Genomic DNA, 27,622 nt, shown 5'->3' with positions numbered 1-27,622 from the left:
CGCGCGAGAACTCCGGTCCTCTCCGCGAGAGCTCCTTCCGCTTCTCGCGAGACTTCCTCCTCCTTCCCCAGGTCAAGAACCCGACCAGGGCCTGTCCGGAGAGCTGGTGTCCTAAGGTGGGAGTTCGTCCGTTTCCATTCTTTGATCGAAGAATGAAGCTTGGCTTTGCTTCTGAACCGAACTCAGTGTCATTCTACTAGCTCCAAGGACACTGGGCAGCGGGACCTTTGTTGGGGCCTGACTCGAAAGGGTAGGTAACAAAACTGTATAGCAATGAAACACCCTCCAAGGAGCAAACTAAAAGTTCCTTTGTCTTTTCTGTACACCTTCCCGGTGGCCACCAGTTCTTAAAAGCTCCTAAACCTTAACGCAGAAAATGTAAGAAAGAGGGAAAGCAATAATAGTAACAGCTTCATGGGAACCTTGCAGACCCAGAAAAATCCAGAAAAATATGGAGGTGCTGGAAGTTCTGATAAAAAGCTTGATTTCCTCTCAGTGAGATCTGGGGACTGGAAAAAATATTAGCAATAGAGAATAGGACAGACATCAGAAATTACCAAGCCCAGCACATTCTCTCACTCTCCTTTCCCAGGCAAACCTCAATGTGCAGGTATAGGCAAGTGTTCCTCACCCAAAGTGATCCCTTTTCATCCTAAGTAACTGAGAGCGAATCACTCCCCCCGGCCGGGTTTCTCTCGTTCCACCTGAAAATTCAGACTCAAGATGCTTGCCTGCCTTAGGTTTGCTCTGGTAGGTGAAGAGGCTAGAGACAAAAGTCACTGGTGTGACCGGGTGCCCCTTGATTATATGCAAATGTGGAGGCCCCTACTTTATCCACAAAAAAACCTCTGATGCCGGCTCCTGGAATTTTCTCTCAGGCCTCTACATTCAGTGTTCAGGGAGTGAAACTCCTTTTAATGCTAGTTAAGCTAGTTAAGACCCACCTCTCCCCTAGGGGGATTCCTTGCAGGTGGAAAGCTAGCAGAATAAAACAAAATGACCTTTCAAGACCTAGAAGATAAGCCTGTGAAGAGCGGCAGCCCGTCCCCATTGCTCAGCCCTCGCCTGGACCAATTGTAGCCTGGGAGCCAGATTGTCTTCTGATTTGTGTGTTTGCTCAGAATAAGAGCCACAGAAATGAGGTCTAGAGACATAGCTGGTGTTTGACTGAAGTATCTGGGGTTTGAACCTGCCTTCCCCACCCAACCCCACCCCCCCCACCCCACCCCCCCGGTCCAGGACCTGATGTGAGGTTGCACAGACTTGATCCCTTTTCCTTTGATATGGAACCTGTACCTATGCTGCGCTCTTAGCGCTAAAGAAAACAGCCCTTTTGGAATCGGATTTGCCTCCTGCCCCGGCTGCTGTTACTCTGCAAAGCACCGCTGCCACAATATTGCTGAAATTCAGGGTCGGTGTCGTGGCGGGGAATGGCAGGGGTCCTTTCTTCTTTGGGTTTGATACATGCTTCCTTCCTCTGTTCCTTGCAATCAACCACTAGGAGAAGGAGGGAAGCAGGCAGGAGGGAGAGCGGGAGACTTCCGGAAATCTCTTTCCTCCCTTGCCTTTGCAGGTTGCCCGATAATGACCCTGGAGACTTCCACCTGCCCCCAGCGAAGGAATTGGTTACTCTCCTGGAGCCCTCCCAGGCATCGCCCCCTTGCTCACTTCCTCCTCTTCCTGTCCCCAACCTCCACCCCTCCAGCCTCCTGTGGCTTCACAGCCACGCTCCCCATCTCAGGAAGCAGCAGATGGAACTTTGTAACAGTGAGCTTTCCACCCTTCACTCTAGGCATCACCCTCACCCCCAAACGCCCAGACTCAAGCAGTTGGTTTCCTGGAATCATTTGTGAATCTAGAAGCGTGAGGGTGGTTTTAGAGAGAGCAGGTAGCTTATTCTCTTTTCTGTTGATGAATAATATCCAGGTGTGCTAGGGGGAAAGGGCTTCTTAATGTGTATTTTAAAACTGATTTAGTATTGGTTTTTTTTTTGTTTGTTTTTATTGGAGTATAACTGCTTTACAATGTTGTGTTAGTTTCTGCTGTACAACCAAGTGAATCAGCTATATGTAAACATATATCCCCTCCCTCTGGGACCTCCCTCCCCCCTCCCCCCTCCCCCCTTCCCACCCATCTAGGTCATCACAGAGCACCTGTGATGCTATCTGTTTTACACATGATGGTGTATATATGTCAATCCCAGTCTCCCAGCTGATCCCACCCTCCCCCCACCCCAGTGTCCACACGTCTGCGTCTCTATTCCTGCCCTGCAAATAGGCTCATCTGTTTTTAATATATAGTCTATCTTGCCCTGGGGTCAAACAGTCCAAACTCCAAACTTGGGGCTTCTGCAGTTTTTTAATACAGCAGGAGGGGGGACCCCCCCACTGCCCCACTTGTCAGTTTTTCCAGCACAGGGTGATACAGCTTGTTTCCTCTTTGTCAATCTCTGCAGACTAACAGCAAAGGCTGGTGATGGCTCTGGAGTCTCAGCCGACGTGCACACCTCTACCTGCAGCCTGTGGCTGGTGGGACAGACCCCAAGCAAAAGCACTGGTATGTAGAGAAAGTTCGTTTCTTCCCTTTTGCTTATTTTATTGGAAGAATTATAATGGCTGGGAGGCAGAAACACACCTGTGATGGTTGGGGACTTCTATTAGAGTACATGCTTGCGATGCTTATGATTTTCGTGGAATCAACCCCCTGGTTGCCAATTAATTTCAGTATCACAGGTGATACCTCTAATCCTGGCCTGTTGTCTCACCAATATGTGTCATAAGGGGCCTGGGGCAAAAACTTGTAGATGGCCCAGCCTAACCACTACTTCTGCTGGAGAAAAACAACTCAAAGGGCATGTCCCACGTAGAGCAGGCCACGGGTAGAGACAGACATAATTGCAGTCACTAAATTAGCATGCACCTCTCAGCCAGAGACTAATCTAAGCCAGACCTCGTAGAATGCCAGGCCGTGAGTACATCACAATTGCAATTAAAAAGAAAAGAGAAAAATCACCCTTGCTTCCCAAACATGTATTTTTAACATGAAAGGTACTTCGTAATAATATGAGATACTAAGGCATCTGGAAGAAGCAAGAAAGGTGGTTTGGGTTAATCATCTTTGAAAGGCTAAAGGATTTGAAATGTATCTCCAGGGCCAAGCTCTGTGCATGCTCCCCTTTCTCTCTCTGACGTCAGCCACATCCGTCCCACCTCTGTTGCTACGTCTTGTTGCTACCCAGTCATGCATGGTCCCGCTGTATCTACCGCTTCATCTGGACTCTCCTGCTGATTTCTTTACTTGGTCCACCTAGCCCTCCAATTCTGCCTGACAGGCCAGAGTCCTTGGACCCTATGAGCCTGGGCTCTTCTCTTTTTAGGTTCTCTTAATGCCTATAAGGCCCACGATTCTAGACTAGCTCCTAACGCTGACTGTTTCAAACTCACTTCCACCTGAAGGCAGAAATCCAGTTAGGAATCCACAACAAATGTACTTTCTCAGTGGTAGGGTTATGAGTGACTTTGCCCCCTTACAATGAACATGCATTAAATTTGCATTCAAAAATCTTGCTATTATTATTTTTTTAGTTCACTTTCAAAATCCAATATCCAAACACACCAAACTTTGCTTCTCTTGACTTTTTAAACTCTCTTCCCATCCCACAACTCTGGATTCAGTAGTGCAGTTTGTCTTCAAATGTGCCACTTGGGTTTTTTAAATCAAAGTGGATATGACAGATGCATTGTGTCTCTACAGGTCAAATCACAGTACAGTGTTGCCAAGAATCCGTCTCTCTGGGTGCATGCAAGGCCTGTTTTTCAGTTTTCTTTGTGGTAGGGACGACTGCCTTGATAAAATGTAGGCCTTTTCCTGGCTAGGACCTAGTAACCCCTCCAGCCATATTACAAGGAATTTTGAAAAACTTGGCCAAACAGTGGGCTGTATCAGAATTTTACCTTTTCAAATTTCAGAATAAATAGGGTATCCACAGGACTGTGGATGACATTTGATCACACAGAGAAACACATTGTAATGGGATTTTTTTTGTGTGTTAATATAATGCTTTAATAAAGACATTTGGCACATAAATAAGACTCTCAAAGACCAAGCATCTTGAACAATGAGAGGATTAAGATCAGCCTATGTGGGATATTAGCAAAAGTGTCTTTTCTAGCTTTGGTAAAACTCTTCTATCTGTTTAGAGATAAATTCATTATTCTTAACTAAAAACCCTCCTGAAATAGACGTGGTGGAAAACATTCTGCCCCTGTTATGAGACTTTCCAAACAAGCTTAAAATTGCTCAGAAACAAAAGGCAGGAGGGAAAAGAAGGGGCCATGTCTCCAGATAATGAGGTCCCGCCTTTGTGTTTTATCTGCAAACAGCACGGTTTGAAAAGTCTGGATCCCATTTCATTGGAACTGTACGTAAATGTAGTGCCTGGAATTCTCCCAAATGAATAAATTCTTTGCCGATAATTTTTAAGTGAAGAAAGATCAACAGGATAGGGGCATAAGAGAGGGTTACAGGCTGCAGGGTGTATGTGTCTGTGCGCGTGTGCACGTGTGTGTGTACACACACATGCGCACACGTCCGGGTGGATTTGGGGTAATAAAATGTAAATGAAAGAATACAGACCCTCATCAAATGTGCCCATCGATGTGGAAATCCAGAAACATGAAGGGTGTGCATTTCTTTGCATTTAGCAGGACAGTTGGGAGAGTTGTGGACACAGTATTTTTCTTTCTCTTTTTCATGTGCCATGCTGAATTCTGTATCTCTTTCTTGGAAAACTCCAGTAGATTTATTTCCTCTGAAAGAGCTCCTGCTGACTATTTGCTCATGTTAATTCCTACTCAGTTTTCCTATCCCATCCTGAGGACAGCAGCATGACAAACCTCCCTTCCTTGCATTGGCTTCACATCTTCTCTCTCTGTTTCTATAGGCTGGGTTTTCTCCCCTGGATGGTGGCCAAAATGACACCAATTTAGGGCTGGTAAGAGAATGCACTGTGGACCATTTCCCTCTTTAATTTTCCTCCATTTTGTAAGGTCTTCGTTTTTTTAATTAATTTTTATTGGAATATTGGGTTACTTCAATAAATTTATTTATTTTATTTTTGGCTACGTTGGGTCTTGGTTGTTGCGGCGAGCGGAGGCTGCTCTTCGTTGCTGTGCGCGGGTTCTCATTGCGGTGGCTTCTCTTGTTGCAGAGCACGGGCTCTAGGCAGGCAGGCTTCAGTAGTTGTGGCTCGCAGGCTCTAGAGCACAGGCTCAGTAGTTGTGATGCACAGGCTTAGTTGCTCTGCGGCATGTGGGATCTTCCAGGACCAGGGCTCGAACCCGAGTCCCCTGCATTGGCAGGTGGATTCTTAACCACTGAGCCACCAGAGAAGCCCTGGAGTATAGTTGATTTACCATGTTATGTTAGTTTCTGCTGTACAGCAAGGTGAATTAGTTATACATATACATATATCCACTCTTTTTTACATTCTTTTCCCATACAGGTCATTACAGAGTACTGAGTAGAGTTCCCTGTGCTATACAGTAGATTCTTATTAGTTATCTATTTTATATATAATGGTGTGTATATGTAAACCCCCATCTCCCAATTTATCCCTCCACCATCCCCCTTTTCCCCCTTGGTAACCATAAGTTTGTTTTCTACATCTGTGACTGACTCTATTTCTGTTTTGTAAATAAGTTCATTTACTTATGAACTTTTTTTAGATTCCACATATAAGCGATATCATATGATATTTGTCTTTGTCTGACTTAACTTCAGTCAGTATGACAATGTCTACGTCCATCCACGTCGCTGCAAATGGCATTATTTCATTCTTTTTTACGGCTGAGGTCTTGCTGAGCACCGTCTGCAACTTCTATAGCGATGGAGAGAACAAAAAGCTATGGGAGCCCCACATTTACACTCACGATCTCAGGATCAGATCGAGGTTACCGAAGGAGGAACTGAGTAATTTGTTTATGTAAATCTCTGCACCAAGTCTTGAAAAGTTCTGAAATGAACACACTTCTTATGGGGGCTTAAGGTTCATATTTCGCTTTTTTGTTTCAAAAATACAGGGAAAGGAGAAGGCCATTGAGTCTCCTCCTCCTTTGACCACTGGAAGAAAGGTAGAGAAAAAGAAAAAAAAAGTTAACAAAGAGAGGACACACATCCCTCCTCTTTCCTTGCCCTCTCCCCATCCATGGGCAAAATCTAATAAAGATGATTAAATTACATGTCTTTTCCTCCCATTGAAATCCACTGCATACTATTCAAATATTAGAACTCAGGAAATAAGGCAGGACAAGATTCCTCATGAAACCTTAGAAGGCAGCATAGGGGTCTGAGCTGGAGGTCTGCCTGGCCGGGCGGCTCTAATTAAGAAATCACCCTGCTGAGCAGAACTTAATCTAAATAAAATATAAAAAGGAATTCAGTGAAAACCATTACCTCCTCCCAACACACCTCAGGTCCAGAACTTCCACCCGCTTGGGTCCTAAGAACTTTCTCTCCCAGTACCGGGGAGTTCGGTGTTGTTTTATGTGCCCACGATACAATCAAGTATAAAGACAGCTCTTGGGCTTCCCTGGTGGCGCAGTGGTTGAGAATCTGCCTGCCAATGCAGGGGACACGGGTTCGAGCCCTGGTCTGGGAAGATCCCACATGCCGCGGAGCGACTGGGCCCGTGAGCCACAACTACTGAGCCTGCGCGTCTGGAGCCTGTGCTCCGCAACAAGAGAGGCCGCGACAGTGAGAGGCCCGCGCACCGCGATGAAGAGTGGCCCCCCCTCACCGCAACTAGAGAAAGCCCTCGCACAGAAACGAAGACCCAACACAGCCAAAAATAAATAAATAAATAAATAATTAAAAAAAAAAAAAGACAGCTCTTGAAGAGGGAGCTGAGTCTTGTGCCAGCCTCTTGCCGGTTGGCCAGACCTTCTCAGGGCCAGAGGCAGATGTAGTCGATGTTATTTTGGTTTGGAGGGGGATAGAGGATGAGATTTGATCAAGGATTGATAAAACCGCTGGACATTCTAGCCCACTCGTCCAGCTTTAACACAGTGAACTGGGAATTCGCAGTCCCTCTGTAGGTGGCTGGGTTTTGCTGGCCTATATGTCAGCAAATAGATGGATCAGCCACTTGAGAGCAACTGGATTTTGTTCAGTATCCTTGTTCCAGTTAGTTCTTTAAACTGTATTGAGTCAGCCTCAGACCTCTTCTCCATCCAGGCCCTGGGTTATCGCTCTGATAGTGGTCGACATTGTTTAGCCTCATTTCCACCTACACTGCATAGAAACCTATGTTGTGTTCTTGCTGTTGACTCCTGTAAATGTATTGTTCTCTTTACATGTCTCTGCCTTTGCATGGGCTGCCATGTCTGCCCACAATAGTGATTCTTAAACTGTTAAAAACCTGTTGAAAGAGATGGACCCTCTCCCTAGGGAGAGAAAAAGCACATAAGCATATAAACTTTCCCATTGGATGGTCAGTCTAATTATTTAGGCAATTCTCCTCCCTTTCCTTGCTTCATACTTTACACGGTCCTTATAGTATATAAGGAGAGAGGAAAAAATGGAAATAGAACTGTGAAAAGGTTGAAAAAAATGGAGAAGAGGAAAGAAAAAAGAACAGAGGAAAGAGAGGTGATCAGAAAACCCAAGCCAGAAGCAGAGAAATGATTTCAAAAGAAAATGTCTGTTTTTCCCATCTCTAGTCATAAAGATTTTGACAAGGAGCTTGGCATTTATCGAAAAGGAAAACAAGAAAAACAGCAGTCATCTTCCTAAGGGCCCAACACTGTTGGAATTCAATGACCTAATTCTGTACAAGGTTTGCAGGGAGAGATTGCCTCTCTCGTCTGAAATCTCAAGGCATCAGGACCACTGTTTTCTCAACAGCCCATGCCACACCACTATCAGAGGTCAGGCATAAAGAACAGAGGATCTGAGGGAAAGTCTGGATACTATGCTTAGAAAACTTATTTTTAAATGACTGTAGATTCTCATTCCGTATCTTACTGGTTGCTTATCTTAGCAGTTGTCAACTTTTCATTACTTTTGTAGACATTATATAATATCTTCTTCCCCTTCCCCAGTCACCAGCTGTTACCCAGTCTCATCCCAGAATGGGATGGGGGTTGGGTCAGCTTCAGCTGAATAACTTTCATGCTGACATTTGAAAGCACCAATTCCCAGCTATGGAACAAACCTAAATGTTCTACAATTATTGTAGAACCAGATCGATCTCAAGAAAGAAATCTGTGTCTCATTCTCAGTGACACGTAAGCATGATTCATAGGAATGTAAGCTGATACAAACTTTCTGTAGGATAATGTGTCTCCAGTTTTTAGCATTCGTTGTAATAAATAAACAAGGCAAAGATTTCAAAGAAAAAGCAGTGACTATTAACCACCAAAATGATCTCATTCACGTTTGTTATAGAAATATTTTAATAATTATTAATAGTTAATACTAAATGTGCCTTCAAACAGCATCAGAACTCAGTAAGTGGTGTTTAGATCTCAATATAAGACTGTGCTTGGCTGCAAAAAAGATGGATAAAATCCTGTGTTTGCCCTAAAAAAAGAAAAAGAAATCTAAAATTCAAAACAAGTTGTTAGAATTTGTTAGTTACCTTAAGCTTAGATGTTCTTATCTGTAAAATGGGGACACTAATAGGGTTATTTTGAAGGTTAAATACGTGTAAAAGCCTCAGTCTCCTGCAAGGTTGATCAGCTTTAACACTATTGACATTTCAGGTGGGATAATTTTTTGTTGTGAGGGCCTGTCCTGTGCATCGTAGGATGTTTAGCAGTATCCTAGCTTCTGCCGGCTAGGTGCCAGCAGCAAACCACCCACGTGCCACCACACCTCCGTTGTCACAATCAAAAATGTCCCCAGCTTTGCGCAGTGGCAGTGTCGTAGCCAGTGAGGTGTATCCGAGGCGCGATTATTGCTAATTGAAAAATGTCTCCAAACATTTCCAAATGTCCCCAAGGGGCCAAAATACCCCTGGTTGAGAACCGCTATTCTAGTGCTTGGCATGTAGTGATTGTTCCATAAATATTAGATGTTATTATTTATTTATTTATTGGCTGTGCCTCGCGGCATGTGGGATCCTAGCTCCCCCACCAGGGATCAAACCCACACCCCCTGAGTGGAAGTGCAGCAACTTAACCACTGGACTTCCAGGGAAGTCCCCAGATGTTATTTTTATTATCGTTAAAATTATTACTAACAGCAGCATCACCCTGCTGTGATGACAGCTCCTTTCTCTCACTGAATTTTTTTTAAATAATACTGCATTTCTGCATCCTTTCAAGAGAAGGAGCTGAAAAAGGGCAAAAGGTCCCTAATTTGACAGCAGTCCGACAGGAAACCTACAATCCCCTGAGATGTCTCCTTTCCTGGAAGGAAAAAGGGCCGCCCTTTTGTTCAGCTCTAGAAATTAGGTACGTTTCTCAGGCTCAGAGTTCGTGAGATGCTACAGGTTCTCCCACTGGCATACACTTTCCAGCTGTAGGCACTGCTGGTGTGGTTGGCTCCTGAAGCTGCTTTTGGAGGTTTCCAAGGGTACCACCACCTGAGAAAGGAAGGAAAGAGGTGCCGAGAAGGAGGAGTCTGCGACAGGACTTCCTCCCTTTGCTGCTTTTAGTGGTTTTGTGCTTGTTTGAGTTTACAAGTGTGTTCTTTTGCCCAAATTGTTCTTGCGTCTTCTAACAGTGTTTGCTTTAGGTGTTTTGATACCGCGCTGTTTTGAAGGTACTAATGTTTTTCATGGCATGTCTTGTGTTAAGTGTACAAACTGAGAGGTAAGTGCTGGTGACTGACAGTGTTCCTCCAAGTCTTTAACAAAATAACTGCTAACAGTAGAGAAAAGTGAAAAGAGTTCTAGGGGTCTGGGAGTGGCAAGCTGAAAATACGAAATTTCTCTCCACCTGTTAGTTGTATCTTTGGAATATGTGCACATGCTACTTTCTACGCTAAAATGTTTTTTCACTGGTTTCAAAATGTGTAAGTGGACTCTCCATGTTGGGCCCTGTATATCCGGTGGCTTTTCCTACTCCCCTTTTGAAAGTATGCGTGATGCACTTGCAAAGGAAAGATCACAACCTTGCAATCTGATAGACCTACACAAAAATTTGTTTTCATAAAGAAAACTGTCAGCCTAGCAAGCACTCAGATCCTACATTTGTTGCTTTTTTATTCTTCCCCTTCCTTACCGCAAAGCCTGGCTCTTCCCATCATGATAAGTGAGGCTTTTTCTAGTTCCCATTCCCACCACCCACCACCATGCCAACTTCCTCACACCCTGTACATTCTGCACAAACCTGGACATTTCCGCTTCCTGGAGGCCTGTCTCTCTGTGACCTTGAAGTTCTTCAGACGCAGTCTTGAAATCAAACAACCTATGAGGGTTTCCCTGATGAATTATCCTCTCTGACAGCCTCTCCTCCGGTACCTACCTTGTCCACACAAAGAAATGGTTTTAAAAAAATTCACTTTAGGGACTTCCCTGGTGGTCCAGTGGTAAAGAGCCCACGCGCCCTGGAGCCCGCACACCACAACTAGACAGAGAAAACCTGCACGCCACAACTAGAGGGAAGCCTGACCACTGCAATGAAGAGCCCGCGTGTCGCTACCAAAGATCCCACATGCCTCAGCGAAGATCCCATGTGCCGCAGCTAAGACCTGAGGCAGCCACAAAAATAAACAATAAATCTTTTTTAAAAATTCACTTTAGAGCCAAGCTTTCTTCCCTCTTATTTTAAATTTTTATAATTTTAAAGTCTAAGGATGGCTAGAAACAAGTGATGTCTGTTTAAATTTGCATGGCACAAATCACATATTTCCTGAGAAGTAACAGACTCCATATTTATGTTTTTCAATAAAAATATAAACAGGAGCTACTTATAATCTCTTCTAATGGCCTAATTATCATTTCCTTGCGGGTAAGAAATGTCTATTTTCCATTCTGTTTTCCTCTTAGTATTTAACTCAAAGGTTTGGACATTTCAGACCTTCAAAAAATATATGTTGAATGAACCTAAGAATGAATGAGTGATTTGCATTTGTAAAATTCATTTCCGTGAGCTTTAGGTGATCTGCATACTTGGGCAAAGTGCTCATGCTTAGGAGACCTTGTCGGTATCAGGCTTGTGCAGTCTGTTCGTTGTCTTGCAGTTATTGGCTAGTTCGAGGCATGGTCGTCGAGTCTCCCTTGTTTATACTTGACCTCATCCGTGTCCTTCAAAGCCCCAAGCATAGAGTTTTGCCTGTAGTAGTTACTTGAGAAATGTTGTGGAATGAATGTCATTTGCTGCATAATACAGAGAGTATAAGCAAAAGAATTTGGAGAAAAGATAATCGGTTAAAGTAAATAACAGCCAACTTGTCCCCCACATATGTATGTTAGATTAAATGTTCCTAGAGGGAGGGAAAACCATCTGATGAAGAATGATGGGCAAGTTTGAGGATCAGGGGACCAGGACCGAGACTGGCTCTGTAAACACTGTCCCCCTTCCTTACTTTCCACAGTGCTGGGTCGATGTCTTCTGGAGTAAGAACTGGAGTGTGATTTTTTTTTTCTAGATGTTTGTGTTTTTATTAACTCCTGTCCTCCAGGCCAGGGGAAGGTCTGCCTATTATGAGGAGGCTATGGCCTTCTGGGTTGTTAAGAACTTAATTAAAAATCATAACTTGTATTAATAATGAATGTGGGCGGTGGATTTTTTCACTCATAGATGCTATCAGTACTTTCAAAATGGAGACAAGCCAGCAGCCACCACAATTAGAAGTGGCAGCGTCTACTGAGGGCAGAGTGTGCTGATTGATAGAAGAAATAAATAGTGGGAACTGGGATCATGACGCAGACCTAGTGATCAGTCGAAACTGGAATTATGACTTTGTCCAGACTCAGTCAAATACCAAGGACTCTGAGCCCTTTTGCGGCACTCACATCTAACTAGGAGGTTTGAAAGCAACCCTTAGCACTTGTACGCTGGACGTTCCAGGAGCAGGAGTTCACGTGAAATGTTGTTTCGGGAACCTTCTGGATGCACTCTTGCTAGTCTCATGCAAGTTGCTTGTGACGTCTTGAAGTCAGTGCGAATCAACCGGAGACCACGCTTAACAGTCTATCTTCCGACCAGTTAAAGACACAAGTGGTCCTCCAGTCAACAGAGCCCATCCAGGTAGGACAGAAAGACCCCAGCTTTGGAGTGGGGCATCTGTTACTCTACTCGATGAAAGAGCAGTGAGAATACATCACCTGTATCTGAACAGAGCTCAGTTACAAATATGTGAGCAATGACTCTGAAAAATCTTCCAGTGGACCTCTCGACTTTGGGTATGATCAATTTTTCCGGAAAGAGTGAAACAAAGCAGCAATTGGAGAGACAAGTACTCAAGAGAAAAGTTCTTCTATTCGTGAGATTTAACGTAAAGAAAGATACAGCACAGAAGGTAGTCCAGGCTGATCTTGTCTGGTGGCTACAGTCAAGCCGGCACTTAACCTGGCATCTGTAAAGCAGGTCCAGTAATACCTACCACATGGCGTTGCTGTAATGGTCAAATGACATAATGTACTCAGTGTGATGGGTCACGTACCTGGTGTACAGAGAGCATTTAAAATGCTTGACCCGACAAGACACCCAGCTTCAGACCTACACTCAGACGCAACCCCCACAACTGGCTCTAATGAAACAGCACTAACCAAGAGGGCCAAGCCTGCAGAAAGACAAGGGGGACGTCCTTGCAAAGCCAGTCTCCAGCCCATGGAAGGTGATGAACTAAATCTTTGCCACGTGCGCCTAAGTGACGGGGGCAGGGATGTTCCCAGCAGGACTTTTAAATAACTGTGATGTGCCCACGGCACAATTCCCGGGCCTGAAGTTGCTTCCTTTCCTTATAATAACTGTCCGCTAGGTAGCTTGTGGCCAGTGGGCCAAGAAACAGAAGGCAGTTGGTGTCAGCCTCCCGAGATGCCAAGTGGAGAAGTTTTTCTCAGGTTTCTGGGTGGGTTTTTAAGCCAACACCCTTGAAAGGAAGCAGAGCCTGCATGCCACAGGCATCTGGGACACAAGGACCTACACAGTATTTTTGAAAAGTTCAGTATCGCTTGCCGACGATAAAGGGGCATTCACTGCGGGCACAGGCACTCCACAGGGTAGGTGGGGTCGGAGCTGCCAGGCGGTCCTCGGACCGAGTGTGCAGCCAGTTTTCCTTTTCCACCATCTCTAGAGTTGAGTATGTGCCAAGACGGTTGAAAGCTTTCGGAGACGCCCATAGACACAGATAGCGAGCCCCCCACTCCCCCAGCCCGTCTTTTCCGTGGAACTTAGCAGCAGCTACCAGGGGCGTCATCACAGAGCATTCATTTTTTCCCTTGCCTGGTTTCCCACATTCTGTGACCACCTTGGAGCGTGCCAGGGAAAATATTGAGAGCCTAGGTAAACGAAGGGGAACCCAACATTCACCAGTCTGGCCTTAAAATAGCCGGCGGAACGCCCCCATCCCAGCGGGTACACAGGCGGTGACTGTTAACTAGTGTGTTCAGCGCGCCCGCCCGCCTGCCCCACCAGCTTGCCCCAGTCCCCGTGAAAGCCTGCGTCAGAGAGCGGACAGAGGCGTAGGCTTTGCTGCCGCATCCCCTCGGCCCACGCCCACTCCCACCCCAAGACTTCGGTGAATATTAATGAACACGAAGTGACCTGATCGATGCAAAGCGGCGCGCGCCCCTGGGCTGGGTGGGGACCTTAGTGAAAGGTAGCTCTGCGGTGGGGTGGAGGCTTCGACAGAGCACTGGGGCAGAGCCAAGAGCGTTCTTGGAGGAGAGTGGAAGCTTGGGAAGTTGTAGGACACTCCCCAGGGCTGGGCACCCCAGGCAGAAAGAAAAACGCCTCCATCCTGACCATTGGAGACCCTGGGCCGTAGCTCTAGAACTTGCTACTGGGTCGTAAGGCTGTGTATTCCTGATGGAGTGTGTGCAGTGCGGAGGGGGCCCACCAGGAAGAAATGTACATAGAGAGTAGAAAGACGGGGAGAAGGTAATCTGGGGTGGGGAGAAGGAAGACTGTCTAGTATATGCTGCATCAGCATAATATTTTCTAAGTGCTCTATGTGTTAAAGTTGCCAGATTTAGCAAATAAAAAATGCAAGATAGCAAGCTAACTTTGAATTTCAGATCAACAACAGTTACATTTTTTAGTACCCTTTTTTTTGTTTTTTTGTTTTTTTTTGTGGTACGCGGGCCTCTCACCACTGTGGCCTCTTCCGTTGCGGAGCACAGGCTCCGGATGCGCAGGCTCAGCGGCCGTGGCTCACGGGCCCAGCCGCTCCACGGCATGTGGGATCTTCCCAGACCGGGGCGTGAACCCGTGTCCCCCGCATCGGCAGGCGGACTCTCAACCACTGCGCCACCAGGGAAGCCCAACAGTTACATTTTTTAGGATAAGTATGTCCCCTGAAATGTTTGCATATACTTATATTTTTTTTTAATTATTTTTTTATCAGAAATTTAACTAAATTTGAGTTTTAGATAAACAGTAATTTTTGGTATAAATATGTCTCACGCAACATTTGAGACGTAATTATACCCCAAAAATTGGTGTTTGCCTGGAACTCAAATGTAACTGTGTTCTGTGTTTTATCAGCAACCCTCTTGCCATCCAGGTCTTGCCCCCTCAACCGGAATGAAAAGCCTCAAGGGCAGAGACTGTTTCTGCCAGGTTCTCCCTACAAAACCTAATGTTGCCCATTCCACGTGCTACTTTGCCACAGAATGCAGCGCAGAAGGCGTAATCACTGGGATAAGAGTGTGCACTTTGCAGTCTCACTACCCTGCCTTCACCTATACGAGTCACGTGATCTTGGGCAAGTAACTTAACCACTGTTTCCTGGACTTTCTCCTCCTGCTAAATGGGAAAAAATGTTAGCTGCCTGCCTCAGAGAGGCAGTATAAGGACACAGTACAGGTAAAGCATTTGCATTTACTCTATCCTAGGCTCATGGAAAGTACGCAATAAATAAATGTTAGCTATTATTATCACTATTATTATTATTATTGGATACTTTATAAATAAGGGGGTGTGATAGAAAGAAACAAGCTCATGGCCATTAGAGACCTCCCTAAGCTGACCACTGGGCTTCTTCCACCAGCTTTGTGACCTTGAGAGAGACTTCATCTTTTTGAGTGTCTTTTCCTTGGGGTTCCAAGCTTCCTTCCAATTCTAAAATCTCACAACTTAAATAGATTGAATGGATGAGAACCAAATGGAATAAAAACCGTGTCAGTGGAAATGTGTAAGGGAGTTAAAGCAGAAGTGCAGCGGAGGATGTTTCAGTAGACGAATAAAAAAGGTTGCTCCAGGGCTTCCCTGGTGGCACGGTGGTTGAGAGTCCACCTGCCGATGCAGGGGACGCGGGTTCGTGCCCCGGTCCGGGAAGATCCCACATGCCGCGGAGCGGCTGGGCTCGTGAGCCATGGCCGCTGAGCCTGCGTGTCCGGAGCCTGTGCTCCGCAACGGGAGAGGCCACAGCAGTGACAGGCCCGCGTACCACAAAAAAAAAAAAAAGGCTGCTCCAAAATGCAGGCCTCCGGTCTTCTCAATGCTCTGATCTTACGAAGCCTGGGTTTTAGAGACTAGACAAAACTGACGTGAGACCAGAGTGTTTCTACCTCAACTTGGATTTGCACCAACAGGAGCCTAAGGAAGGCTAAGTGGGAGAATCTTCCCAGTTGTCAGCCAATTTGGTTGCAGTAAATAAATTCACGGCATCCCGGGGCCGACACATCAGAGGCCACAGTCCCCGCCATCCACGAAGACCTTTGGGACCTAGAGTTAGTCTTTGGTTATTTGCAACATTTCCAGATAATTTTAAATCTCACTACTGACCTTTATAGCTGTTTCTCACCACCTCTGGGAGATTATCATTTAGCCACAAAGAAAATATTTGTCCCTCTCATGTTATTCTGAGGAAAGAGTATGGACGCCAAGAAGCCAAGGATAGGCAGACACCCTCCCAGCAATGGTTTCCTCCCACGTGGCTCTTTCCTGTACCAGCTGATGGAAACAGATGAAGGACCAGAGGGTCCATCAGTAATTCTACCAACGATATGGACTCACTTCATGTTGGATTCAGAAGCCTTTGGGGAATGATGCAGTAGAGACACAGTTCCCTACTCCAGAATATTCACATTACACCTGGAAGGCAAAGTCATTCTTCAATGAGGCAATGACTTAAGAGGCTGAGCATAACCACATACACATGCAAATAAATATGAGGCAGGTGGAGTTCATTCGTGCTGCAGTGACAGAGAAGGGGCCACATGGGCCTGACCAAGATGTGAGCTTTCAATGGCTACATGGAGAGCTGGGGAAGAAGGCAAGAATCTTGCACGAGTAAATAATGTTCTATGCAAAGATAGGAAGGTTTCGAGGACATGACAGAAAATGAGCATGAAGGGGAGCCTGATTAAGGAACTAGGTGGGTGATAGATGAAGTCTCCACCAGGCAGGCTGCACTCTAGACTCGTTAAATCAACCCACAAACCAGACTGCACCGAAATAATTGGATTGCTTAACGTTTTTTCCTATTGTACTATGATTTAAGAAGATTTGCAAAAACATTGAACGGTCCACCAATTTAAAAACATTTCCTCCACCAACCTGAAATTCCACGCACTGAATCATTTTGATTATACATTCCTAGGGGAGTATAAGTTTGTTCACTGTCTTTGGAAGGCAATTTTGGCAATAGCTTGAGAAATTGCAAATCACGTTCTCTTTAAGTAGTAAATTCAACTTTCAGGAGTTTATCCTGCAGGAATACTTGAACATGAGCCAGGTTATTTACGCTGGCGTTGTTTATGAGATCAAAATATTGAAGCAACCTAAATGCCCATCACAAGGGGACTAGTTAAATCTGTTATGCTATTAATATATTCATAGAATAAATGCAAATTAATAATGAATGTGGAAACTTTCAATACTGATATAGAAGAATCTCTAAAATGTATTGTTTTTAAAAAAAGGTAAGGCACAGGAAAGCCTGTAAAATATGGTGCCACGCTGTTAAAAATTAAAGGAGGTAGAGTATAACGCCCTCCCCGGTGAGTATGGGTTGAATTTAATGCCATTATTCCAACAAGTCATAGTACAGAAGGGAGAAGGAGTTGAGACTACAGGGTTGAGACTTAGCAAACACTACCTCAGCCAGGCGATCAGGTTCATACCATTGGTGGTAAGTCACGTGGATACCATGAACCTTTGATATGATGAAGAGATGAGCACTTCATCTCTTTGGTCATCCTCCCCCAAACCCATAACCCTGGCAAACCACGAGAAAAATATTAGCCCAACTCAAATTGAGGAATGTTCTACAAAATCTTTGACCAGCCCTCTTCAAAACTGTCAAGGTCATCAAAAGAAGATAAGTCTGAGAAACTATCACAGACTAGAGGAAGCTGAGGAGACACGACACTTAAAGGCAAGGTGGTACCCTGGATGAGATCCCAGAGCGGAGAAGGGCCAATAGGATGAAACTAGTAAAATCTGATTAGCTATGGTTTTAGTTATTGATAACGTACCGACGTTGGTTCCTTAGCTGTGACAAATGTACCACAGGAATATAAGATGTTAACAACGGGAAACTGCGTGGTGGCATATATAGGAACTCTGTAATAGCTTTGCAACTTTAAATTTTCTAAAATAAAACGCATAAAAATTAAAAGGGGGTAGAGATTATACAATGGCTCACATGCACATAAAACATTTGTGGAAGAACCGGCCATAAGCTGATAATTTCAGCTGCCTCCAAAGAAGGATCTGAGTTATTGGAGGGGAAGGTTTCACTACATGCACTTTTATATTTTGAATTATGAATCATGCAAATTTATTACCATTTAAAAAATAATAAAATTTGCATTTTACAAAAATAAAACGGAATTTTTAATCCAAGTTGTTTCTAAAAGACATGTTAGTTTTGAGATACACTTTTTTTAGTAACCCATCAAATCAAACTTCATAACCCATCAAATCATCCCCCAAATAATTAATTAATTTGAATTAATTTATCATATTAATAAGTTGGATGGTCCCAAATTACAGGTCTTCAAGGACATTGGTATCGGGTATATGCAAGTGTTGAGGGGAAAGAAAGCCTTCGGTAAAGCCTCGGGTAATTGCCTAAGAAGATTCTGAGCACCCATGGGAAAAGATGAAGGTACCTGGTACCAAAGGGATGGTGGGAAATAGAAAAGATGGTCAGAGAGGGTGACTGGATGCCACAAAGACTAACTTTGCTGACATGAAACACACATGAGATCAGCTCTCCTTCTGCTTCCCAATAGACTAGATCTTATATCATCCCAGTTATAAAACGAGTCTTTCTCTGCTCTGACCCGTAAGCAAGAAAAATGTACTGAACTGTTGGACTTCTGAAGGGCACTCCGGACCATATGAGAGCTGACTCTGGGGGCATTCCTTCCTGCCCTGACCCATCACCCTTCTGTTTCAGCTACTACCTGGCAAAAACCAACAGGGAGGACAATGAAGTGAATTCAAACTTGACTCCAGGAAGAAAAAACGAGCCCTTTGGGCAGAGCCACAAGCCCGAGAGAAAGGAAGGACACAGGATTAACAGGTCACTGAGCCGGCCAGCCGGGGGCCAGGAGCCAGAAGGACACCCACCAAGAGAGGCAGGAAAACGGTTAATAACTCAAGGTGGCAAGTTAAGCCAGCGACTCAGGGGCTCCAGTTTGCCTGATTGCGAAGTCAAAACAGAACTGTCGGAAACTGGAAGGTGCTGTCACTTTTACTGTATTTTTCCACACTTTTTTTTTTTTTTTTTTTTAATTTGGAAATGTTCACGGGGAGCCGGAAAACGCAGGCTGGAGAACTCCCGGGGTCTGAGAGGGAGAAACTGTGTCCCTGCATGGCTCTCAGTCTAATTCAGATCAGCAGCTCCCCAAGGGCATCCACCGCCAGGGCAGCTAGGTTACCTAACCCTGCCACCGCCCCCCGCCCCGTGGAAACATCCTCACCTCCTCTCATTCTCACTGCCCTTTGATGCCAGCAGTGTGTGACCCCTGCCAAACGACACGAACAGCATCCTCCCCCCACCAGCCCCACCAGCCGTCTCGCTACTAAACAAGGAGCAGGTGGAGAGAGGTGAGTGGCACCCCCAAAGTGGGCACAAGGGAAACCCACGGCCGAGCGGCAGAGGAGAATTAAGATACTCTGTGCTTATCCCAGCTGATACGGAAGCAAGGACCCTGCCCCACAATGCTAACACGCGAACAGCCAGCCCGTGGAAATTCATGAAGAGCAAATGGTGAACGCAGGATGTTTGACATGATCTTGTGCCCCGTTTCTGGGAGAGTGTAGGAAATTAGCACACACTGTGACAGACGTCCTGGGACGTTTACTTGCCCCTTGGATCTTAGGACCCTTGGCCTCTTGTTCTGAACTTCTAGGCAGAAGTAGTTACTAAGCACTTACTTTCTAAGTATTCTCACCATGATCGAACATTTAAGTAACAGTTTCTACATCCGAGGGCATGTCTACATCAAAGATTAACCTTGTAGATTATTTTAAGTCCTCATAGAACTGAAAACTTGACATTAAGGATAAACATGCTTGTCACCCCCCCTTACACACACACACACACACACACACGTACACACACCTCTCCTCTCCTCCAGCAAACCTTACACTTGCTTCTGAGGTCTCCCCAAAGGGCATGGGATCTGCTATCCCCAAAACAGCTGCTTTCCAAACGGCTCAGCCGGTGAAATGTTTCCCTATAATTTGGCCAAAGCCATACCGCCCAGGTCTCGGGTGCCTTCGTGATGGCTCGGGGCTAATGCCTGGTGGGTCATCCATTGCAGACCTTATGCACCCTGCCCCCTGACCTATCTCATGGAATAGTGCAGAAACAATTCCCCTATTGTGCTCTGACTTGGGGATTGAGGAAAGGGGGTACACTCACGCACACAAAACTTCCCTCGAAAAGATTAGTGCGATTATTAGCCAACAGTGATGGCTATAAGCCAATCTGCTCACAAATCCTCCCGAGCACCAGGTCGTCTCAGAGTCCCTTAAAGCCCCAGACACAAGACTATGTGTTCTGCATTTTGCCATGACTGGACCAGTGCTTAATGCCACCCTCACCCACAAGACTAATAAGCAGAGGAAAAAAGCAGTGAATAACGTATGTGTCTGAGCCCTGGGTCCCCATGCCCCCGTAAGTCTGTAAGAGGCAGATGTCCGGGGCCAGACCTCACTGACAACGGCTTTGCCCAATGTCGTTTGGGCAAAATGCTTATTAGAATGCTGCTGTAGATTACAGTTTGTAGTTAATGTTCAATGATGCACCTTTTTTTTTTTTTTTTTTGGCCAAAGGGCATGTGGGATCTTAGTTCCCCGACCAGGAATGAACCCGAGCCCCCCCCCACACTGGAAGCGCAGAGTCTTAACCACTGGACCGCCAGGGAAGTCCCCTCCCCCTTGCATCTTATGTGAATAACGATCATTGACCCCTGTGCTACCACTCTGCTGGCTGTTCTAGCTTCCCATCAGGAGTTATGGGTATGTCTTGGAAAGGAAATTAAATTGATCCAAAACTTGGTACACACGTACTTATACTGCAGACATACTTCAAACTGTAATCTCCGAGAAAACAAGGTCTTTAATGTTAGCCTACCCAATATATTGATTATATAGGTGACGACGGGAGACCTACAAAGAAGGAAAGTTGGAGGATGGAAAGAGTGGTGGTATATTTACCTAATACCAATTAACTGATTAACTGAATTTAAGTTACTGATAAATGAAATGAGACATTGAAAGAATTCGCCAAGTGAGTCCAGACTGCTGGTCCAATAACTCTGTGAATATTCTACCCAAGAGAGTACATATGTGAGCAAATAAATATAGAGGTGACCCTTACCTGCAGTTCAGGGCCGATTCAATCATTCCTTTATTCTTCAAACAGTTAGTGATTCCTGACTCCATTAGGCAGGTTACTCGTAGAGCAGCCATGTTAAAAATCCTGTTATTTCCAGAGAAATCAGTACCATTTGGAAAACACAGTCCTGGGAAAGAAAGCCTCAAGTTGAGCAAAGAAGAGGACATTTGCTACGCAATGGCAAATGGGGAAAGATTTCAAGCATCTGTGGTTCATTGTTGAGAAGACCTGCACATATCTATGAAATACATTTATAAAGAAGTATAACCCCGTTCCTACGAATTTATACCACGTCTTTGCAGCATTCGGCCTCATTGCTCATGCAGCAGGCTATCAGAAAAGCCTCCACTGAAAGATCTAGAGCCTGCACCTGAATTACCAAGTCACAGTGACTCAGTTTTCTCCGGTGTGATTGATTTATACTCATATGCACACACCTGACCAACAAGCAGTATGTCACTGTTTGTGTATAACTTTCATAGTGTGTGTTCTGATACACACCCATACACACACACACACACACACACACACACACACACACACACACACACACACACACACACACACACAGTCTTTCCCATATGGGAAGTCTAAGGTCTTAGTTAAACTCCAGAAAGCCTTCTTTTGTAATTATTGGAATACAGCTGAGATCCCAGATGGACCAGTTTCACAAAATGGAGGTTACAAAGAATTAAGAACACTAAACGGGTCATTTGGAAAGTACCTAAAATCCTGAGGCTACATGGATAAACATAAAAGAGCCTAATCTTATAGAATGTATACACTGAACCACTCTTCGGTACTGTTCACTAATGACAAGACAGATGCGAAGACACAGCTGCTAAAACAGTTTTCTCCTTAGGATGCCTGGAACTGAGCACCTGATGCTATCACACTGTCCATAAGCAAGACGGGCATTTTCGAGGCTTTGTTAAGCAAATATTTGAGACATGCCCATCATATTCAGTTGGGCCTCTGCCCACACACAAACACAGCCACAAACCCATCCAAACTTTATACTCCTCTCTGAAAAACTGATATCATTTCGTTCTGTTTTTTGTTTTGGGGTTTTTTTTTTGCGGTACGCGGGCCTCTCACTGTTGTGGCCTCTCCCGTCGCAGAGCACAGGCTTCGGACGCTCAGGCTTAGCGGCCACGGCTCACGGGCCCAGCCGCTCCGCGGCATGTGGGATCTTCCCGGACCGGGGCATGAAACCGTGTCCCCTGCATCGGCAGGCGGACTCTCAACCACTGCGCCACCAGGGAAGCCCTCGTTCTGTTTTATTACTAGATTATGTTCCCTGTGATGGTGATTGTGATCCAGGAAAAGGAGAACAAATAGCAGAGACTCCAATGAGGCACAGAGTTACTTGTCAACCCTGAGGTCTGGCCTATAGGGGCCCAGCTCACGAGCACCTGCATGTGGATGAACTTTCCAGACAAGGGCACTCCCTGGGTACCAACTCATGGGAGGAAACTGGATCCACAGCTCGTGCCCATTGCTCACTGGTGCCTGAGCTACATACCTTTGAAACCAGACAAGGCCGAGTGTTCCCGTGTTCACTTCTGGTGAATCTTGCAAATTGAAAGCAGAGGAGAATTACAGAGGAGGTGAGAGTAGGAGGTAGAGGCCCAGCCAGGACTCGGGGCAAGAAAGCTTGTTGTCAGGAGTAGGATCCTTTATAGCTCTGTCCACACACCCCTTGCTGATTATCCCCCCAAATCAAAGGACCCCACCCTGCTCATTCGTACGCATCAACGCAATTCCTTTGCAGAGTTTGGCCTGCTTCTCCTGCAGCAGGCAGCCAGACAGGACTCAGCTGGGAGACTGCAATCACCACCAGTACCTAAACCATGGCAAAAGGAGGGAAATAAAAATCACCATCAAATCATCTGTCCAAGTAGAGGGAAAATAAGTCAGATGGGACTGACAAACAGCTTTTTACTCCAGGCAGCTTACTCACCTGGATCTGGCATGAGGATTGACAAAGTCAGGTCAGAATCCAAAATCCACGTGAGCAAAATCCAAGGGGATCTACTCTGCCATGCTTTCCTCTGTCCCTCCGTCCTCAGGCGAGGGTTAGCTGACCGAGGACACGGCCCCGATAAATTCAGCCAGGTTGTAGAAGGAGAGCCAGGGGTCCCGCCTAATCCTGCCTCTCCTCAGTTTTGAGCTGAAAGCCCCGGCGCTGGTGTGCAGAATGCCTGCTCCCGACACTGAATGAGCCCACGGAATACCTCGATCTGATCTTTTATAGTGCTTTGTTTATTACCTGTGTGCCCTTATTTCATAAGGGAACAGAGAGAGAGAGAGAGAGAGAGAGCTCGCAGGAATGATGAAGATGACTATTCGCAGCAATCCAAAGACAGCGTTTCTTAAGCTTCATTCATAGCAGCAAATGTGGCCAAACAACCTAGCAATTGTTCTCTCAAATGTCACCTTTCTGTATGGGCCACTGTGCCGATAAAACTCGCCTCTCTCGTTTTTGTTTTGTTTTGTTTTGTTTTTTTCTTTTTGCTCCCCTGGTGTCCCCCCACCCCCGACAAAATGGCTGTGTTATCCTCCAAATATCTCCACCGAAATTGAACCGACAAGAAAAGCTTTTCTTCTTCTCCCAGCCGCCACCGCCCCCCTCCCCGTCCGTTTTTTCTTTCTTCTTCACGCAGCTTGAACAATTTGGCTCTGTTCTGGGTGCATTCCTGCGGCCCATTCTCTTTCAGTCCCCTGTGCAGGACCGGGGACGGTGGACCTGGAGAACACAGGCACACATTCAGCCCCAGGACGGTGCTTGCAGGGGGTGGGCAGTGGGAGGGAGAAAAGTGAACCAAATATACCTAGGATGGTTGCACCGCCAACTTAATACCTGGGCAGAGAGACAAAGGCTCTTTAGAAAAAGCCGGGGCTGCGGGGTAACCCACTCCCCCTCCCTCCAGGAGTTCAAAAGATAACAGGAGTTGAAAATAAAGCCCTCACATAATTAAAGTTTTCCAAGTCATTTCAGGAGCTATTACAAATGATGACAGAGAACTCACTGCTGGCGCTTTTGGGTGAACAGTCTCTTCTCAATATGTGATGAGAGCTTTTCTCTCTTTGCGCGTGTGTGTGTGTGCATGTGAGTGTATACACACACATACGAGCGTCCATCCCTGAGTTACGTGACCAGAGCCCTTTACCACCTCACGTAAGCAAAGGTGTCACCACAGCTCGGAAAGTCCCTGATTTGAAGGGAATCTACAGAATGCCGAAGCCTGTATTATTCTTAACAAAGGGTAGGTGGGCACTTTATAATTTCTATTCATGTGTTTCTGGATCCATTTCTGCTCAGGATCCAGAATTTGCACTTGCCCGTGGAAGAGGGTGGAAGTCTCAGGAATATGTTCTGAGGGTAAAGGAAGCGGGTAAGTGAAATCTAAACAAATCACAAGGAGTTTAGAGGACCCCTCCTCTAAATGGAGCCGGTTCCCTGCCCATGATAGTCAGACTTCAAAGGCCAACTTGGAGACAACGCCTCACTGTCCTTAGCTCCGCGGCCTTACCCAAAGTTCTTCATTAAGAGAATGAATTTTTAGCCAGGGGTCTGGAGAGCAAAGTGAAAAAGCCAGGCCTGGAACGTAACTGGGAAATAGTGGGACAAATATGCCCTTGAACGTCAAACACGATTTTTCTATCTCGTGATTCAAAAACATTAGTCAGCCATAAAAAAGAATGCAATAATGCCATTTGCAGCAACATGGATGGACCTAGAGGTGATCATACTAAGTGAAGTGAGTCAGACAGAGAAAGACAAATACCATATGATATCACTTACATGTGGACTCTAGAAAAGATGATACAAATGAACTTATTTACAAAACAGAAACAGACTCACAGACATAGAAAACAAACTTATGGTTCCCAGGAGTTTGGGATTGACATATACACGCTACTATATATAAAATAGATAATCAACCAGGACCTACTGTATAGCACAGGGAACTCTACTCAATATTCTATAATAACCTATATGGGAAAGGAATCTGAAAAAGAATGGATACATGTCTATGTATAACTGAACCACTATGCTGTACACCTGAAACTAACATAACATTGTAAGTCAATTATACCCCAATATAACATAAAAATTTAATTAAAAATTTGTTTAAAACACATACTTAGAAAATGGCTCTAAATCATGGCTCTATTCATTTGCTTTTTCAAGGAGACTGTAAACTCCAGGAGAACAGGGACCGTAGCACTGAATCCCCAGCATCTAGCACATAGAAGCACTCAATATAACTCTTTCTGAATGCTGAAAAATTCCAGATTCACAAGGAAGAGAAAAACAAACTTGCAGTCACGTGTGGGAGCCAGCTCGTACCCACTCACGGGTGCAGACTGTTAAATCTACAAGGGTTTTGCAAGTCGGTTGTTAAACGCAGCCCCTATTAAAAGTTAAATTCTACGAACTTACAATTCAATAAATTATATCTTAATGAAAGGTAAATAAGCATATCACTTCCTTACTGTTTTGTAATGTTTCACTGTTGACCATGCCCTTGACGTTATTTCTATCTCTTGTGTCCATATAGTGGAAATACTGTCTGATGGCTGATGACTGCATCTCTCTCCCCGACTCTGTGTTCAACGATGTCACTTTTGTAGCTGAGTTAGCCATAGTGGGAACTTGAACACCATGAAAATCTAAAAATGCTACGAAACAGCGTTCGATTTACGGTTTTACAGTTGTCTAGACTTGACCGATGAAGAAAATGTTAATAATGCAGATTAAACATGAAAGTATATCACGTCTTTAGTTGTTCCCTTGTGAGTGGCCAACGGATATGCATCAAGGAAACATTCTTCCAGGATTCAAAAACCACTCTCTGATCCCGTGAAGAAATCACATCCTCGGCAAGGAAGTGAGGTTCCAACGAATGTCTTCCTTCTTTCATCTTATTCCTTAACGAAAATGAAAATATCCACCAGTGCTCGTGTTGGAATTACACTCCTTCGTCAACTGCAGATGTCAGGGAGATGTTTTTCAGGAGTCGATTAGCCATATGGAATTTACGACGAAGGGTATTGCAGATTTTATAATTATTTTCAAATCATATGCTACACTTTTATATCAGTGAGATTTATAATCAGCGTATGTGTGTATAAACATGAATACATTTTCTTCAGAGAGCTGGTGGTTAAATAGTTATCAGCACGTGGCTATCCAATAGCATAACTACATGTAAGGAAAGGGGGTAATTTTAATGACTTAAAGGATGATAATTAGAAGTATATGAATATGTGTGCATCTTTGCATATATGTCACTTAACTTTGGTTTAATGGAGGCGGATCACAAAACCGTAAAAGAAAACTCTTGCTAGAAAAATGACACAGTACGAGCTATTTCTACCTGCCCTACTCTTTCGTTGAGGCCACCAAGAACAAAGCTCTCATCAAAGGACAGGCAAAGCAGGCAAGAGCCCACTCTTAATATTTTCATGCCTCTGGGTAGTGTTTTATAGTTTCCAAAAGGACTTTTGCACAACCTATATCATGGGAGCCTCATAAGGGCTTTGTGAAAAAAAGCAAGACAGAGCGTATTCTCACCTAACAGATGAGTGTATCAGGGCTCCAAAGGCTTATGTAGTTCGCCTACTGTCACGTGACTGTGGGTGGCTACGGTGAGACTAAAACACAGGTCTTCTGATGCCCAACCTTGTGTTTCTCAAGGGAGGATCAAAATACCCACTTTGGATTAGCTCTTCTGCAAAGCTACATCACTCTTGAACGTGAGTTTAAATGAGGGGGCAGTGGGAAAAGAAGGCACTTGTGAATCTGAAAAATCCTGCTGTCAACTCAGCCACACTTCCTGACTGTATTTCCTTGGGCAAGGAACCTAGATGTCAGAGTCCAGGTTTGTATCTCTAGGCCCACATACAGCCCCTGCTCCCCAGGTAGGCAGCCACCTGGCCAGAGACTCAAACTCAGCAGACAGATAGCTGCAGAGTCCAGGTCCAAACCTCCGTTCCCTGGTTTTCACGCATTCTATTTTTTAGAATCACAGAAACTTTTTTTTATTTTTTCAAGCAAAATCCTATCCGAAATAGCAAAGTATAATTCAGACCAAAAGGCACATTTCTGTGGGGATAGTGGGAGGGGGATGGCTATATTTATGGTTATAACAGCTGTCTGCTCACGGGGACCCTTAGAGCATCAAAAAAGAACCCTAGTCTCGTTGAAGAGCTTTTAAAAAAAAAAAAGATCCACATTAACAATTAATGAGGGCAGTGTTTGTTGTGTCTGTGTGTGCTTCTCTGTGTGTCTCTGTATGTGTGAGTGCTGTGTGTATGTGTATCGGCGGGGACAGAGGATTCCATACTCTTCCCTGTAGGTCTCCTGAAGCTTAGCTAGATACCTTGAAATCTGCTGCCACTGGCAACAAAAGGCCAAAATGAAAAAGTGAGGGCCTCTCAGTAGAACTAGGTAGAAACAAGCGAAAAAGTAAAACTCCAGTCACACATCATACTATAGAAGAGCACAGCAGGTGAATCTATAATCATAATGATGGCTAAGAGTGCTTGTGAAGTGGCCGGCACTGCTCTGAACACTTCAAATGTCTTATCATTTTAAATGTTTGACAGCATCCCTTCGAGACAAGTGCTGTCGTCGTCC

The 27,622-nt window shown here is 45.0% G+C and overlaps 1 long non-coding RNA gene across 1 annotated transcript; it reads left to right on the top strand.

Moving 5' to 3' along the window:
* Window positions 1–81: 81 nt before the first annotated feature.
* Window positions 82–27,033, top strand: LOC307178016. The gene is made up of 3 exons (XR_013825121.1): window positions 82–250; window positions 2,456–2,556; window positions 25,542–27,033. It is a non-coding gene; the product is annotated as an uncharacterized lncRNA (long non-coding RNA).
* The last annotated feature ends 589 nt before the right edge of the window (window positions 27,034–27,622 follow it).

The sequence above is a fragment of the Stenella coeruleoalba genome (assembly GCF_951394435.1).
Source record: "Stenella coeruleoalba genome assembly, chromosome: 19".
NCBI lineage: Eukaryota > Metazoa > Chordata > Mammalia > Artiodactyla > Delphinidae > Stenella > Stenella coeruleoalba.
The sequence above is the reverse complement of the archived record's forward strand: the minus strand, read 5'-3'. Positions and strand labels throughout refer to the sequence as shown.